Raw genomic sequence first — 20128 nt, 5'->3', positions numbered from 1 at the left:
TACTATGTTACAGTATACTATGTTACTATACTATATGTATTCTATTACGCTTTATAATATTACAGCATACCATATTGCTTTGTATTACGTTACGTTACACTATATTATGTCATATTATATTACGTTATATTTTATTACTCTTTGTTATATTACGTTATATTATATTACGATGTACTGTATTATGTTATACTATATAACCTTATATTATATTACGTTATATTGTATTTCGTTATATTATATTCCATGGTATTGTATAACGGTATATTATATTACGATATATTATATTACCTTATACTGTACTATGTTATGTTGTATAATGTTACATTATATTACCGTATATCATACTACATTATGTTACATTGCGTTATATCATATCACGTTATATTATACTACGTGGTTTTGTATAATGATACATTATATTACATTATATTCTATTACATCATATTACATTATATCATACCACATCATGTTATATTACGTTCTACCATAATACGAGCGAAAAAGAACATCTAATGACGACAAAGGGATAAAGTGGATAAACAGTGCAGTTGCCAGTAAGCAGTCATCAGTAGGAGACAAGAGTGGAGAGTTGTGAAGAAGTCGCTAATCGAGTTAATAAACAAAAAGTTAAAGAAAGCACCAACTATTCATTTCGGACTTTTCATGTTCTACACCGCAGTCATATTGTATTACGTTTTATTATATTACCACATATTATACCATAACACGTTATACAATGTTAATATACAAGGTGGTTGGTAACTGGAGGTTCAAGCGGAAAGGGGGTGATTCTAGGTGAAAAAAGAAGTCGAAAATATAGAATAAAAATTTTTTTTTAATTATTTTTTTTTAATTTTTCCATCGAGACAACGTTCAACAAGGAGATAAGTTATAACCTACCGCACGCGAACCGAGCGAAAATTCAAAGTCAATTTTCTCGAAAACAAAGACTCAAACCACAAATCATTATTGTATATATTCGACTTCTTTTATCGCGTAGAATCAACCCCTTTCCGCTTGCACCACCAGTAACCAACAACCCTGGATAGATTAACGTTACAATGTATTACCTAATGCAGTATTATGTGATAACGTAATACATTATATGGTATTACGATATATAGTATTACTTTATGTAGTATAACGTTATAACGTATTACGGTAGGTAGTATTACGATATATGGTATTACGTTATAACTCAATACGTTATATGGTGTAACGTTATAACGTATTACGTAACATAGTATGACGTTATTTAGTATAAAGATATAACGTATTACGCTATATAACATAACCTTATATGGAATAACTTAATAACGTATTGCGTTATATGGAAAAAAACGTCATAACGCATTACGTCATATAGTATTACTTTATACGGTATTACATTATACACTATAACGTTATATGGTATTACGTTGTGACGGATGACATTATATAGCATTACGATATGACCTATAACGTTATATGGTATTACGTTATCTACTATAACGTTATATATTGTTACGATCTATAGTATTACATTATAAGGTATTACGTTATATACTGTAACGTTAAATAGCATTACGTTACAACGTTATACCATATACCGTAACACGCTATAATTGTGTAACATATAACGTATTACGTTATAACGTTATACCATATAACGTATTACGTTATAACGTTATACCATATAACGTATTACGTTATAACGTTATACCATATAACGTATTTTGTTATAACGTTATACCATATAACGTATTACGATATAACGTTATACCATACAACGTTATATTATATAACGTAATACGTTTTAACGTTATACCATATAACGTATTACGTTATAACGTTATACCGTATAACGTTATACCATATAGCGTAATATGTTATAACGTTATACCATATAACTTATTACGTTATAACGTTATACCATATAACGTATTACGTTATAACGTTATACCATATAACGTTATACTATATAACGTAATACGTTTTAACGTTATACCATATAACGTATTACGTTATAACGTTATACCAAATAACGTTATACCATATAACGTAATACGTTATAACGTTATACCATATAACGTATTACGTTATAACTTTATACCATATAACGTTATACCATATAACGTAATACAATATAACGTGATACCATATAACGTATTACGTTATAACGTTATACCATATAACGTATTACGTTATAACGTAATACCATATAACGTAATACCATATAACGTAATACGTTATAATGTTATACCATATAACGTATTACGTTATAACGTTATACCATATAACGTTATACTATATAACGTAATACGTTTTAACGTTATACCATATAACGTATTACGTTATAACTTTGTACCATATAATGTTATACTATATAACGTAATACGTTTTAACGTTATACCATCTAACGTATTACGTTATAATGCTATGCCATATAACGTTATACTAAATATCGTAACACGTTATAACGTTATGCTATATAACGTAATACTGTATAACTTAATACGTTATAACGTTATACCATATAACGTATTCCGTCATAACGTTACACTATGTAACGTTATACTATATAACTTAATACGTGATAACGTTATACCATATAACGTATTACGTTATACCGTTATACCATATAACGTATTACGCTATAACGTTATAAGATATAACGTATTACGTTATAATGTTATACCATATAACGTATTACGTTATAACGTTTTACCATATAACGTTATACCATATAACGTAATACGTTATAACGTTATACCATATAACGTATTACGTTATAACGTTATACCATATAACGTATTACGATATAACGTTATACCATATAACGTTATACTATATAACGTAATACGTTTTAACGTTATACCATCTAACGTATTACGTTATAACGTTATACCATATAACGTTATACCATCTAACGTATTACGTTATAACGTTATACCATATAACGTTATACCATATAACGTAATACGTTATAACGTTATACCATATAACGTATTACGTTATAACGTTATACCATATAACGTTATACCTTATAACGTTATACCATATAACGTTATACCTTATAACGTAATACGTTATAACGTTATACCATATAACGTATTACGTTATAACGTTATACCATATAACGTTGTACTATATAACGTAATACGTTTTAACGTTATACCTTATAACGTATTACGGTATAACGTTATACCATATAACGTTATACCATATAACGTATTACGTTATAACGTTATACCATATAACGTATTAAGTTATAACGTTATACCATATAACGTATTACGTTATAACGTTATACCATATAACGTATTACGTTATAACGTTATACCACATAACGTATCACGTTATAACGTTATACCATATAACGTTATATTATATAACGTAATACGTTTTAACGTTATACCATATAACGTATTACGTTATAACGTTATACCATATAACGTATTACGTTATAACGTTATACCATATAACGTATTACGTTATAACGTTATACCATATAACGTTATACCATATAACGTAATACGTTATAACGTTATACCATATAACGTATTACGTTATAACGTTATACCATATAACGTATTACGTTATAACGTTATACCGTATAACGTTATACTATATAACGTAATACGTTTTAACGTTATACCATCTAACGTATTACGTTATAACGTTATACCATATAACGTTATACCATATAACGTAATACGTTATAACGTTATACCATATAACGTATTACGTTATAACGTTATACCATATAACGTTATACCTTATAACGTAATACGTTATAACGTTATACCATATAACGTATTACGTTATAACGTTATACCATATAACGTTGTACTATATAACGTAATACGTTTTAACGTTATACCTTATAACGTATTACGTTATAACGTTATACCATATAACGTTATACCATATAACGTATTACGTTATAACGTTATACCATATAACGTATTAAGTTATAACGTTATACCATATAACGTATTACGTTATAACGTTATACCATATAACGTATTACGTTATAACGTTATACCACATAACGTATCACGTTATAACGTTATACCATATAACGTTATACCTTATAACGTAATACGTTATAACGTTATACCATATAACGTATTACGTTATAACGTTATACCATATAACGTTGTACTATATAACGTAATAAGTTTTAACGTTATACCTTATAACGTATTACGGTATAACGTTATACCATATAACGTTATACCATATAACGTATTACGTTATAACGTTATACCATATAACGTATTAAGTTATAACGTTATACCATATAACGTATTACGTTATAACGTTATACTATATAACGTATTACGTTATAACGTTATACCACATAACGTATCACGTTATAACGTTATACCATATAACGTTATATTATATAACGTAATACGTTTTAACGTTGTACCATATAACGTATTACGTTATAACGTTATACCATATAACGTATTACGTTATAACGTTATACCATATAACGTATTACGTTATAACGTTATACCATATAACGTTATACCATATAACGTAATACGTTATAACGTTATACCATATAACGTATTACGTTATAACGTTATACCATATAACGTATTACGTTATAACGTTATACCGTATAACGTTATACTATATAACGTAATACGTTTTAACGTTATACCATCTAACGTATTACGTTATAACGTTATACCATATAACGTTATACCATATAACGTAATACGTTATAACGTTATACCATATAACGTATTACGTTATAACGTTATACCATATAACGTTATACCTTATAACGTAATACGTTATAACGTTATACCATATAACGTATTACGTTATAACGTTATACCATATAACGTTGTACTATATAACGTAATACGTTTTAACGTTATACCTTATAACGTATTACGTTATAACGTTATACTATATAACGTTATACCATATAACGTATTACGTTATAACGTTATACCATATAACGTATTAAGTTATAACGTTATACCATATAACGTATTACGTTATAACGTTATACCATATAACGTATTCCGTCATAACGTTACACTATGTAACGTTATACTATATAACTTAATACGTGATAACGTTATACCATATAACGTATTACGTTATACCGTTATACCATATAACGTATTACGCTATAACGTTATAAGATATAACGTATTACGTTATAATGTTATACCATATAACGTATTACGTTATAACGTTTTACCATATAACGTTATACCATATAACGTAATACGTTATAACGTTATACCATATAACGTATTACGTTATAACGTTATACCATATAACGTATTACGATATAACGTTATACCATATAACGTTATACTATATAACGTAATACGTTTTAACGTTATACCATCTAACGTATTACGTTATAACGTTATACCATATAACGTTATACCATCTAACGTATTACGTTATAACGTTATACCATATAACGTTATACCATATAACGTAATACGTTATAACGTTATACCATATAACGTATTACGTTATAACGTTATACCATATAACGTTATACCTTATAACGTTATACCATATAACGTTATACCTTATAACGTAATACGTTATAACGTTATACCATATAACGTATTACGTTATAACGTTATACCATATAACGTTGTACTATATAACGTAATACGTTTTAACGTTATACCTTATAACGTATTACGGTATAACGTTATACCATATAACGTTATACCATATAACGTATTACGTTATAACGTTATACCATATAACGTATTAAGTTATAACGTTATACCATATAACGTATTACGTTATAACGTTATACCATATAACGTATTACGTTATAACGTTATACCACATAACGTATCACGTTATAACGTTATACCATATAACGTTATATTATATAACGTAATACGTTTTAACGTTATACCATATAACGTATTACGTTATAACGTTATACCATATAACGTATTACGTTATAACGTTATACCATATAACGTATTACGTTATAACGTTATACCATATAACGTTATACCATATAACGTAATACGTTATAACGTTATACCATATAACGTATTACGTTATAACGTTATACCATATAACGTATTACGTTATAACGTTATACCGTATAACGTTATACTATATAACGTAATACGTTTTAACGTTATACCATCTAACGTATTACGTTATAACGTTATACCATATAACGTTATACCATATAACGTAATACGTTATAACGTTATACCATATAACGTATTACGTTATAACGTTATACCATATAACGTTATACCTTATAACGTAATACGTTATAACGTTATACCATATAACGTATTACGTTATAACGTTATACCATATAACGTTGTACTATATAACGTAATACGTTTTAACGTTATACCTTATAACGTATTACGTTATAACGTTATACCATATAACGTTATACCATATAACGTATTACGTTATAACGTTATACCATATAACGTATTAAGTTATAACGTTATACCATATAACGTATTACGTTATAACGTTATACCATATAACGTATTACGTTATAACGTTATACCACATAACGTATCACGTTATAACGTTATACCATATAACGTTATACCTTATAACGTAATACGTTATAACGTTATACCATATAACGTATTACGTTATAACGTTATACCATATAACGTTGTACTATATAACGTAATAAGTTTTAACGTTATACCTTATAACGTATTACGGTATAACGTTATACCATATAACGTTATACCATATAACGTATTACGTTATAACGTTATACCATATAACGTATTAAGTTATAACGTTATACCATATAACGTATTACGTTATAACGTTATACTATATAACGTATTACGTTATAACGTTATACCACATAACGTATCACGTTATAACGTTATACCATATAACGTTATATTATATAACGTAATACGTTTTAACGTTGTACCATATAACGTATTACGTTATAACGTTATACCATATAACGTATTACGTTATAACGTTATACCATATAACGTATTACGTTATAACGTTATACCATATAACGTTATACCATATAACGTAATACGTTATAACGTTATACCATATAACGTATTACGTTATAACGTTATACCATATAACGTATTACGTTATAACGTTATACCGTATAACGTTATACTATATAACGTAATACGTTTTAACGTTATACCATCTAACGTATTACGTTATAACGTTATACCATATAACGTTATACCATATAACGTAATACGTTATAACGTTATACCATATAACGTATTACGTTATAACGTTATACCATATAACGTTATACCTTATAACGTAATACGTTATAACGTTATACCATATAACGTATTACGTTATAACGTTATACCATATAACGTTGTACTATATAACGTAATACGTTTTAACGTTATACCTTATAACGTATTACGTTATAACGTTATACTATATAACGTTATACCATATAACGTATTACGTTATAACGTTATACCATATAACGTATTAAGTTATAACGTTATACCATATAACGTATTACGTTATAACGTTATACCATATAACGTATTCCGTCATAACGTTACACTATGTAACGTTATACTATATAACTTAATACGTGATAACGTTATACCATATAACGTATTACGTTATACCGTTATACCATATAACGTATTACGCTATAACGTTATAAGATATAACGTATTACGTTATAATGTTATACCATATAACGTATTACGTTATAACGTTTTACCATATAACGTTATACCATATAACGTAATACGTTATAACGTTATACCATATAACGTATTACGTTATAACGTTATACCATATAACGTATTACGATATAACGTTATACCATATAACGTTATACTATATAACGTAATACGTTTTAACGTTATACCATCTAACGTATTACGTTATAACGTTATACCATATAACGTTATACCATCTAACGTATTACGTTATAACGTTATACCATATAACGTTATACCATATAACGTAATACGTTATAACGTTATACCATATAACGTATTACGTTATAACGTTATACCATATAACGTTATACCTTATAACGTTATACCATATAACGTTATACCTTATAACGTAATACGTTATAACGTTATACCATATAACGTATTACGTTATAACGTTATACCATATAACGTTGTACTATATAACGTAATACGTTTTAACGTTATACCTTATAACGTATTACGGTATAACGTTATACCATATAACGTTATACCATATAACGTATTACGTTATAACGTTATACCATATAACGTATTAAGTTATAACGTTATACCATATAACGTATTACGTTATAACGTTATACCATATAACGTATTACGTTATAACGTTATACCACATAACGTATCACGTTATAACGTTATACCATATAACGTTATATTATATAACGTAATACGTTTTAACGTTATACCATATAACGTATTACGTTATAACGTTATACCATATAACGTATTACGTTATAACGTTATACCATATAACGTATTACGTTATAACGTTATACCATATAACGTTATACCATATAACGTATTACGTTATAACGTTATACCATATAACGTATTACGTTATAACGTTATACCATATAACGTATTACGTTATAACGTTATACCGTATAACGTTATACTATATAACGTAATACGTTTTAACGTTATACCATCTAACGTATTACGTTATAACGTTATACCATATAACGTTATACCATATAACGTAATACGTTATAACGTTATACCATATAACGTATTACGTTATAACGTTATACCATATAACGTTATACCTTATAACGTAATACGTTATAACGTTATACCATATAACGTATTACGTTATAACGTTATACCATATAACGTTGTACTATATAACGTAATACGTTTTAACGTTATACCTTATAACGTATTACGTTATAACGTTATACCATATAACGTTATACCATATAACGTATTACGTTATAACGTTATACCATATAACGTATTAAGTTATAACGTTATACCATATAACGTATTACGTTATAACGTTATACCATATAACGTATTACGTTATAACGTTATACCACATAACGTATCACGTTATAACGTTATACCATATAACGTTATACCTTATAACGTAATACGTTATAACGTTATACCATATAACGTATTACGTTATAACGTTATACCATATAACGTTGTACTATATAACGTAATAAGTTTTAACGTTATACCTTATAACGTATTACGGTATAACGTTATACCATATAACGTTATACCATATAACGTATTACGTTATAACGTTATACCATATAACGTATTAAGTTATAACGTTATACCATATAACGTATTACGTTATAACGTTATACCATATAACGTATTACGTTATAACGTTATACCACATAACGTATCACGTTATAACGTTATACCATATAACGTTATATTATATAACGTAATACGTTTTAACGTTATACCATATAACGTATTACGTTATAACGTTATACCATATAACGTATTACGTTATAACGTTATACCATATAACGTATTACGTTATAACGTTATACCATATAACGTTATACCATATAACGTAATACGTTATAACGTTATACCATATAACGTATTACATTATAACGTTATACCATATAACGTATTACGTTATAACTTTATACCATATAACGTATTACGTTATAACGTTATACCATATAACGTATTACGTTATAACGTTATACCATATAACGTATCACTTTATAACGTTACACCATATAACGTTATATTATATAACGTAATACGTTTTAACGTTATACCATATAACGAATTACGTTATAACGTTATACCATATAACGTTATACCATACTACGTAATACGTTATAACGTTATACCATATAACGTATTACGTTATAACGTTATACCATATAACGTATTACGTTATAACGTTATACCATATAACGTTATACCATATAACGTATTACGTTATAACGTTATACCATATAACGTATTTTGTTGTAACGTTATACCATATAACGTATTACGATATAACGTTATACCATACAACGTTATATTATATAACGTAATACGTTTTAACGTTATACCATATAACGTATTACGTTATAACGTTATACCATATAACGTTATACCATATAACGTAATATGTTATAACGTTATGCCATATAACGTATTACGTTATAACGTTATACCATATAACGTATTACGTTATAACGTTATACCATATAACGTTATACCATATAACGTATTACGTTATAACGTTATACCATATAACGTATTACGTTATAACGTTATACCATATAACGTTATACCATATAACGTAATACGTTATAACGTTATACCATATAACGTATTACATTATAACGTTATACCATATAACGTATTACGTTATGACTTTATACCATATAACGTATTACGTTATAACGTTATACCATATAACGTATTACGTTATAACGTTATACCATATAACGTATCACTTTATAACGTTACACCATATAACGTTATATTATATAACGTAATACGTTTTAACGTTATACCATATAACGAATTACGTTATAACGTTATACCATATAACGTTATACCATACAACGTAATACGTTATAACGTTATGCCATATAACGTATTACGTTATAACGTTATACCATATAACGTATTACGTTATAACGTTATACCATATAACGTTATACCATATAACGTATTACGTTATAACGTTATACCATATAACGTATTTTGTTATAACGTAATACCATATAACGTATTACGATATAACGTTATACCATACAACGTTATATTATATAACGTAATACGTTTTAACGTTATACCATATAACGTATTACGTTATAACGTTATACCAAATAACGTTATACCATATAACGTAATATGTTATAACATTATACCATATAACTTATTACGTTATAACGTTATACCATATAACGTATTACGTAATAACGTTATACCATATAACGTTATACTATATAACGTAATACGTTTTAACGTTATACCATATAACGTATTACGTTATAACGTTATACCATATAACCTTATACCATATAACGTAATACGCTATAACGTTATTCCATATAACGTTATACTACATAACGTAATACGTTTTAACGTTATACCATCTAACGTATTACGTTATAATGCTATGCCATATAACGTTATACTAAATATCGTAACACGTTATAACGTTATGCTATATAACGTAATACTGTATAACTTAATACGTTATAACGTTATACCATATAACGTATTCCGTTATAACGTTACACTATGTAACGTTATACTATATAACCTAATACGTGATAACGTTATACCATATAACGTATTACGTTATACCGTTATACCATATAACGTATTACGTTATAACGTTATAAGATATAACGTATTACGTTATAACGTTATACCATATAACGTATTATGTTATAACGTTACACTATGTAACATTATATTACATAACCTAATGCGTGATAACGTTATACCATATAACGTATTATGTTATAACGCTACACTATGTAACGTTATACTATATAACGTAATACGAGATAACGTTATACCATATAACGTATTACGTTATACCGTTATACCATATAACGTATTACGCTATAACGTTATAAGATATAACGTATTACGTTATAACGTTATACCATATAACGTTATACCATATAACGTATTACGTTATAACGTTATACCATATAACGTATTAAGTTATAACGTTATACCATATAACGTATTACGTTATAACGTTATACCATATAACGTATTACGTTATAACGTTATACCACATAACGTATCACGCTATAACGTTATACCATATAACGTTATATTATATAACGTAATACGTTTTAACGTTATACCATATAACGTATTACGTTATAACGTTATACCATATAACGTATTACGTTATAACGTTATACCACATAACGTATCACGTTATAACGTTATACCATATAACGTTATATTATATAACGTAATACGTTTTAACGTTATACCATATAACGTATTACGTTATAACGTTATACCATATAACGTATTACGTTATAACGTTATACCATATAACGTATTACGTTATAACGTTATACCATATAACGTTATACCATATAACGTAATACGTTATAACGTTATACCATATAACGTATTACATTATAACGTTATACCATATAACGTATTACGTTATAACGTTATACCATATAACGTATTACGTTATAACGTTATACCATATAACGTATTACGTTATAACGTTATACCATATAACGTATCACTTTATAACGTTACACCATATAACGTTATATTATATAACGTAATACGTTTTAACGTTATACCATATAACGTATTACGTTATAACGTTATACCATATAACGTTATACCATATAACGTAATACGTTATAACGTTATACCATATAACGTATTACGTTATAACGTTATACCATATAACGTATTACGTTATAACGTTATACCATTTAACGTTATACCATATAACGTATTACGTTATAACGTTATACCATATAACGTATTTTGTTATAACGTTACACCATATAACGTATTACGATATAACGTTATACCATACAACGTTATATTATATAACGTAATACGTTTTAACGTTATACCATATAACGTATTACGTTATAACGTTATACCATATAACGTTATACCATATAACGTAATATGTTATAACGTTATACCATATAACTTATTACGTTATAACGTTATACCATATAACGTATTACGTTATAACTTATACTATATAACGTTATACTATATAACGTAATACGTTTTACCGTTATACCATATAACGTATTACGTTATAACGTTATACCAAATAACGTTATACCATATAACGTAATACGTTATAACGTTATACCATATAACGTATTACGTTATAACTTTATACCATATAACGTTATACCATATAACGTAATACGTTATAACGTGATACCATATAACGTATTACGTTATAACGTTATACCATATAACGTATTACGTTATAACGTAATACCATATAACGTTATACTATATAACGTATTACGTTATAGCGTTATAGCATATAACGTAATACGTTATAACGTTACACTATGTAACGTTATACTACATAACCTAATTCGTGATAACGTTATACCATATAACGTAATACGTTGTAACGTTATACCATATAACGTATTACGTTATAACGTTATACCATATAACGTATTACGTTATAACGTTATACCATATAACGTATTACGTTATAACATTATACCATATAACGTATTACGTTATAACTTTGTACCATATAATGTTATACTATATAACGTAATACGTTTTAACGTTATACCATATAACGTTATACTATATAACGTAATACGTTTTAACGTTATACCATATAACGTAATACGTTAGAACGTTATACCATATAACGTATTACGTTATAACGTTATACCATATAACGTTATAGTATATAACGTAATACGTTATAACGTTATACCATATAACGTTATACTATATAACGTATTACGTTATAGCGTTATAGCATATAACGTAATACGTTATAACGTTACACTATGTAACGTCATACTACATAACCTAATGCGTGATAACGTTATACCATATAACGTAATACGTTATAACGTTATACCATATAACGTATTACGTTATAACGTTATACCATATAACGTATTACGTTATAACGTTATACCATATAACGTATTACGTTATAACGTTATACCATATAACGTATTACGTTATAACGTTATACCATATAACGTAATACGTTATAACGTTATACCATATAACGTATCACTTTATAACGTTACACCATATAACGTTATATTATATAACGTAATACGTTTTAACGTTATACCATATAACGTATTACGTTATAACGTTATACCATATAACGTTATACCTTATAACGTATTCCGTTATAACGTTATACCATATAACGTATTACGTTATAACGTTATACCATATAACGTATTACGTTATAACGTTATACCATATAATGTATTACGTTATATCGTTACACTATGTAAGGTTATACTATATAACCCAATACGTGATAACGTTATACCATATAACGTATTACGTTATAACGTTATGCCATATAACGTATTACGATAAAACGTTATACCAGATAACGTATTACGCCATAACGATATACCATATAACGATATACTATGTAACGTAATACGATATTACGTTATACATATAACGTTATACCTTATAATGTATTACGTTATAACGTTATACCATATAACGTATTACGTTATGACGTTATACCATATAACGTATTACGTTATAACGTTATACCATATAACGTTATACCATATAACGTAATACGTTATAACGTTATACCATATAACGTATTACGTTATAACGTTATACCATATAACGTATTACGTTATAACGTTATACCATATAACGTATTACGTTATAACGTTATACCATATAACGTATTACGTTATAACGTTATACCATATAACGTTATACCATGTAACGTAATACGTTATAACGTTATACCATATAACGTATTACGTTATAACGTTATACCATATAACGTATTACTTTATAACGTTATACCATATAACGTATTACGTTATAACGTTATACCATATAACGTTATACGCTCTAAGGTTACAATATGTAACGTTATACTATATAACCTAATACGTGATAACGTTATACCATATAACGTATTACGTTATAACGTTATGCCATATAACGTATTACGATAAATCGTTATACCAGATAACGTATTACGTCATAACGATATACCATATAACGTTATACTATGTAACGTAATACGATATTACGTTATACCATATAACGTTATACTATGTTACGTAATACGTTATAACGTTATACCATATAACGTTATACCATATAACGTAATACGTTATAACGTTATACCATATAACGTGTTACCTTATAACGTTATACCATATAACGTTATACTATATAACGTAATACGTTTTAACGTTATACCTTATAACATATTACGTTATAACGTTATACCATATAACGTATTTTGTTATAACGTTACACCATATAACGTATTACGATATAACGTTATACCATACAACGTTATATTATATATCGTAATACGTTTTAACGTTATACCATATAACGTATTACGTTATAACGTTATACCATATAACGTTATACCATATAACGTAATACGTTATAACGTTATACCATATAACGTATTACGTTATAACGTTATACCATATAACGTATTACGTTATAACGTTATACCATATAACGTTATACCATATAACGTATTACGTTATAACGTTGTACCATATAACGTATTACGTTATAACGTTATACCATATAACGTATTACGATATAACGTTATACCATATAACGTATTACGTTATAACGTTGTACCATATAACGTATTACGTTATAACGTTATACCATATAACGTATTACGTTATAACGTTATACCATATAACGTTATACCATATAACGTATTACGTTATAACGTTATACCATATAACGTTATACCATATAACGTAATACGTTATAACGTTATACCATATAACGTATTACATTATAACGTTATACCATATAACGTATTACGTTATAACGTTATACCATATAACGTATTACGTTATAACGTTATACCATATAACGTTATACCATATAACGTATTACGTTATAACGTTATACCATATAACGTATTACGTTATAACGTTATACCATATAACGTATTACGTTATAAGGTTATACCATATAACGTATTACGTTATAACGTTATACCATATAACGTATTACGTTATAACGTTATACCATATAACGTATTACGTTATAAGGTTATACCATATAACGTATCACTTTATAACGTTACACCATATAACGTTATATTATATAACGTAATACGTTTTAACGTTATACCATATAACGTATTACGTTATAACGTTATACCATATAACGTTATACCATATAACGTAATACGTTATAACGTTATACCATATAACGTATTACGTTATAACGTTATACCATATAACGTATTACGTTATAACGTTATACCATATAACGTTATACCATATAACGTATTACGTTATAACGTTATACCATATAACGTATTTTGTTATAACGTTACACCATATAACGTATTACGATATAACGTTATACCATACAACGTTATATTATATAACGTAATACGTTTTAACGTTATACCATATAACGTATTACGTTATAACGTTATACCATATAACGTTATACCATATAACGTAATATGTTATAACGTTATACCATATAACTTATTACGTTATAACGTTATACCATATAACGTATTACGTTATAACGTTATACTATATAACGTTATACTATATAACGTAATACGTTTTACCGTTATACCATATAACGTATTACGTTCTAACGTTATACCAAATAACGTTATACCATATAACGTAATACGTTATAACGTTATACCATATAACGTATTACGTTATAACTTTATACCATATAACGTTATACCATATAACGTAATACGTTATAACGTGATACCATATAACGTATTACGTTATAACATTATACCATATAACGTATTACGTTATAACGTAATACCATATAACGTTATACTATATAACGTATTACGTTATAGCGTTATAGCATATAACGTAATACGTTATAACGTTACACTATGTAACGTTATACTACATAACCTAATGCGTGATAACGTTATACCATATAACGTAATACGTTATAACGTTATACCATATAACGTATTACGTTATAACGTTATACCATATAACGTATTACGTTATAACGTTATACCATATAACGTATTACGTTATAACATTATACCATATAACGTATTACGTTATAACTTTGTACCATATAATGTTATACTATATAACGTAATACGTTTTAACGTTATACCATATAACGTTATACTATATAACGTAATACGTTTTAACGTTATACCATATAACGTAATACGTTAGAACGTTATACCATATAACGTATTACGTTATAACGTTATACCATATAACGTTATAGTATATAACGTAATACGTTATAACGTTATACCATATAACGTTATACTATATAACGTATTACGTTATAGCGTTATAGCATATAACGTAATACGTTATAACGTTACACTATGTAACGTCATACTACATAACCTAATGCGTGATAACGTTATACCATATAACGTAATACGTTATAACGTTATACCATATAACGTATTACGTTATAACGTTATACCATATAACGTATTACGTTATAACGTTATACCATATAACGTATTACGTTATAACGTTATACCATATAACGTATTACGTTATAACGTTATACCATATAACGTAATACGTTATAACGTTATACCATATAACGTATCACTTTATAACGTTACACCATATAACGTTATATTATATAACGTAATACGTTTTAACGTTATACCATATAACGTATTACGTTATAACGTTATACCATATAACGTTATACCTTATAACGTATTCCGTTATAACGTTATACCATATAACGTATTACGTTATAACGTTATACCATATAACGTATTACGTTATAACGTTATACCATATAATGTATTACGTTATATCGTTACACTATGTAAGGTTATACTATATAACCCAATACGTGATAACGTTATACCATATAACGTATTACGTTATAACGTTATGCCATATAACGTATTACGATAAAACGTTATACCAGATAACGTATTACGTCATAACGATATACCATATAACGATATACTATGTAACGTAATACGATATTACGTTATACATATAACGTTATACCTTATAATGTATTACGTTATAACGTTATACCATATAACGTATTACGTTATGACGTTATACCATATAACGTATTACGTTATAACGTTATACCATATAACGTTATACCATATAACGTAATACGTTATAACGTTATACCATATAACGTATTACGTTATAACGTTATACCATATAACGTATTACGTTATAACGTTATACCATATAACGTATTACGTTATAACGTTATACCATATAACGTTATAGTATATAACGTAATACGTTATAACGTTATACCATATAACGTTATACTATATAACGTATTACGTTATAGCGTTATAGCATATAACGTAATACGTTATAACGTTACACTATGTAACGTCATACTACATAACCTAATGCGTGATAACGTTATACCATATAACGTAATACGTTATAACGTTATACCATATAACGTATTACGTTATAACGTTATACCATATAACGTATTACGTTATAACGTTATACCATATAACGTATTACGTTATAACGTTATACCATATAACGTATTACGTTATAACGTTATACCATATAACGTAATACGTTATAACGTTATACCATATAACGTATCACTTTATAACGTTACACCATATAACGTTATATTATATAACGTAATACGTTTTAACGTTATACCATATAACGTATTACGTTATAACGTTATACCATATAACGTTATACCTTATAACGTATTCCGTTATAACGTTATACCATATAACGTATTACGTTATAACGTTATACCATATAACGTATTACGTTATAACGTTATACCATATAATGTATTACGTTATATCGTTACACTATGTAAGGTTATACTATATAACCCAATACGTGATAACGTTATACCATATAACGTATTACGTTATAACGTTATGCCATATAACGTATTACGATAAAACGTTATACCAGATAACGTATTACGTCATAACGATATACCATATAACGATATACTATGTAACGTAATACGATATTACGTTATACATATAACGTTATACCTTATAATGTATTACGTTATAACGTTATACCATATAACGTATTACGTTATGACGTTATACCATATAACGTATTACGTTATAACGTTATACCATATAACGTTATACCATATAACGTAATACGTTATAACGTTATACCATATAACGTATTACGTTATAACGTTATACCATATAACGTATTACGTTATAACGTTATACCATATAACGTATTACGTTATAACTTTATACCATATAACGTATTACGTTATAACGTTATACCATATAACGTTATACCATGTAACGTAATACGTTATAACGTTATACCATATAACGTATTACGTTATAACGTTATACCATATAACGTATTACTTTATAACGTTATACCATATAACGTATTACGTTATAACGTTATACCATATAACGTTATACGCTCTAACGTTACAATATGTAACGTTATACTATATAACCTAATACGTGATAACGTTATACCATATAACGTATTACGTTATAACGTTATGCCATATAACGTATTACGATAAATCGTTATACCAGATAACGTATTACGTCATAACGATATACCATATAACGTTATACTATGTAACGTAATACGATATTACGTTATAACATATAACGTTATACTATGTTACGTAATACGTTATAACGTTATACCATATAACGTTATACCATATAACGTAATACGTTATAACGTTATACCATATAACGTGTTACCTTATAACGTTATACCATATAACGTTATACTATATAACGTAATACGTTTTAACGTTATACCTTATAACATATTACGTTATAACGTTATACCATATAACGTATTACGTTATAACGTTATACCATATAACGTTATACCATATAACGTATTACGTTATAACGTTGTACCATATAACGTATTACGTTATAACGTTATACCATATAACGTATTACGATATAACGTTATACCATATAACGTATTACGTTATAACGTTGTACCATATAACGTATTACGTTATAACGTTATACCATATAACGTATTACGTTATAACGTTGTACCATATAACGTATTACGTTATAACGTTATACCATATAACGTATTACGTTATAACGTTATACCATATAACGTATTACGTTATAACGTTATACCATATAACGTATTACGTTATAACGTTATACCATATAACGTATTACTTTATAACGTTATACCATATAACGTATTACGTTATAACGTTATACCATATAACGTTATACGTTTTAACGTTACAATATGTAACGTTATACTATATAACCTAATACGTGATAACGTTATACCATATAACGTATTACGTTATAACGTTATACCATATAACGTATTCCGTTATAACGTTATACCATATAACGTATTACGTTATAACGTTATACCATATAACGTATTACGTTATAACGTTATACCATATAACGTTATACGTTTTAACGT

The sequence above is a fragment of the Bombus flavifrons genome, chromosome 2, assembly GCF_040668555.2.
Source record: "Bombus flavifrons isolate JBK064 chromosome 2, iyBomFlav1_principal, whole genome shotgun sequence".
Lineage (NCBI taxonomy): Eukaryota > Metazoa > Arthropoda > Insecta > Hymenoptera > Apidae > Bombus > Bombus flavifrons.
This window is presented reverse-complemented; position numbering follows the sequence as displayed.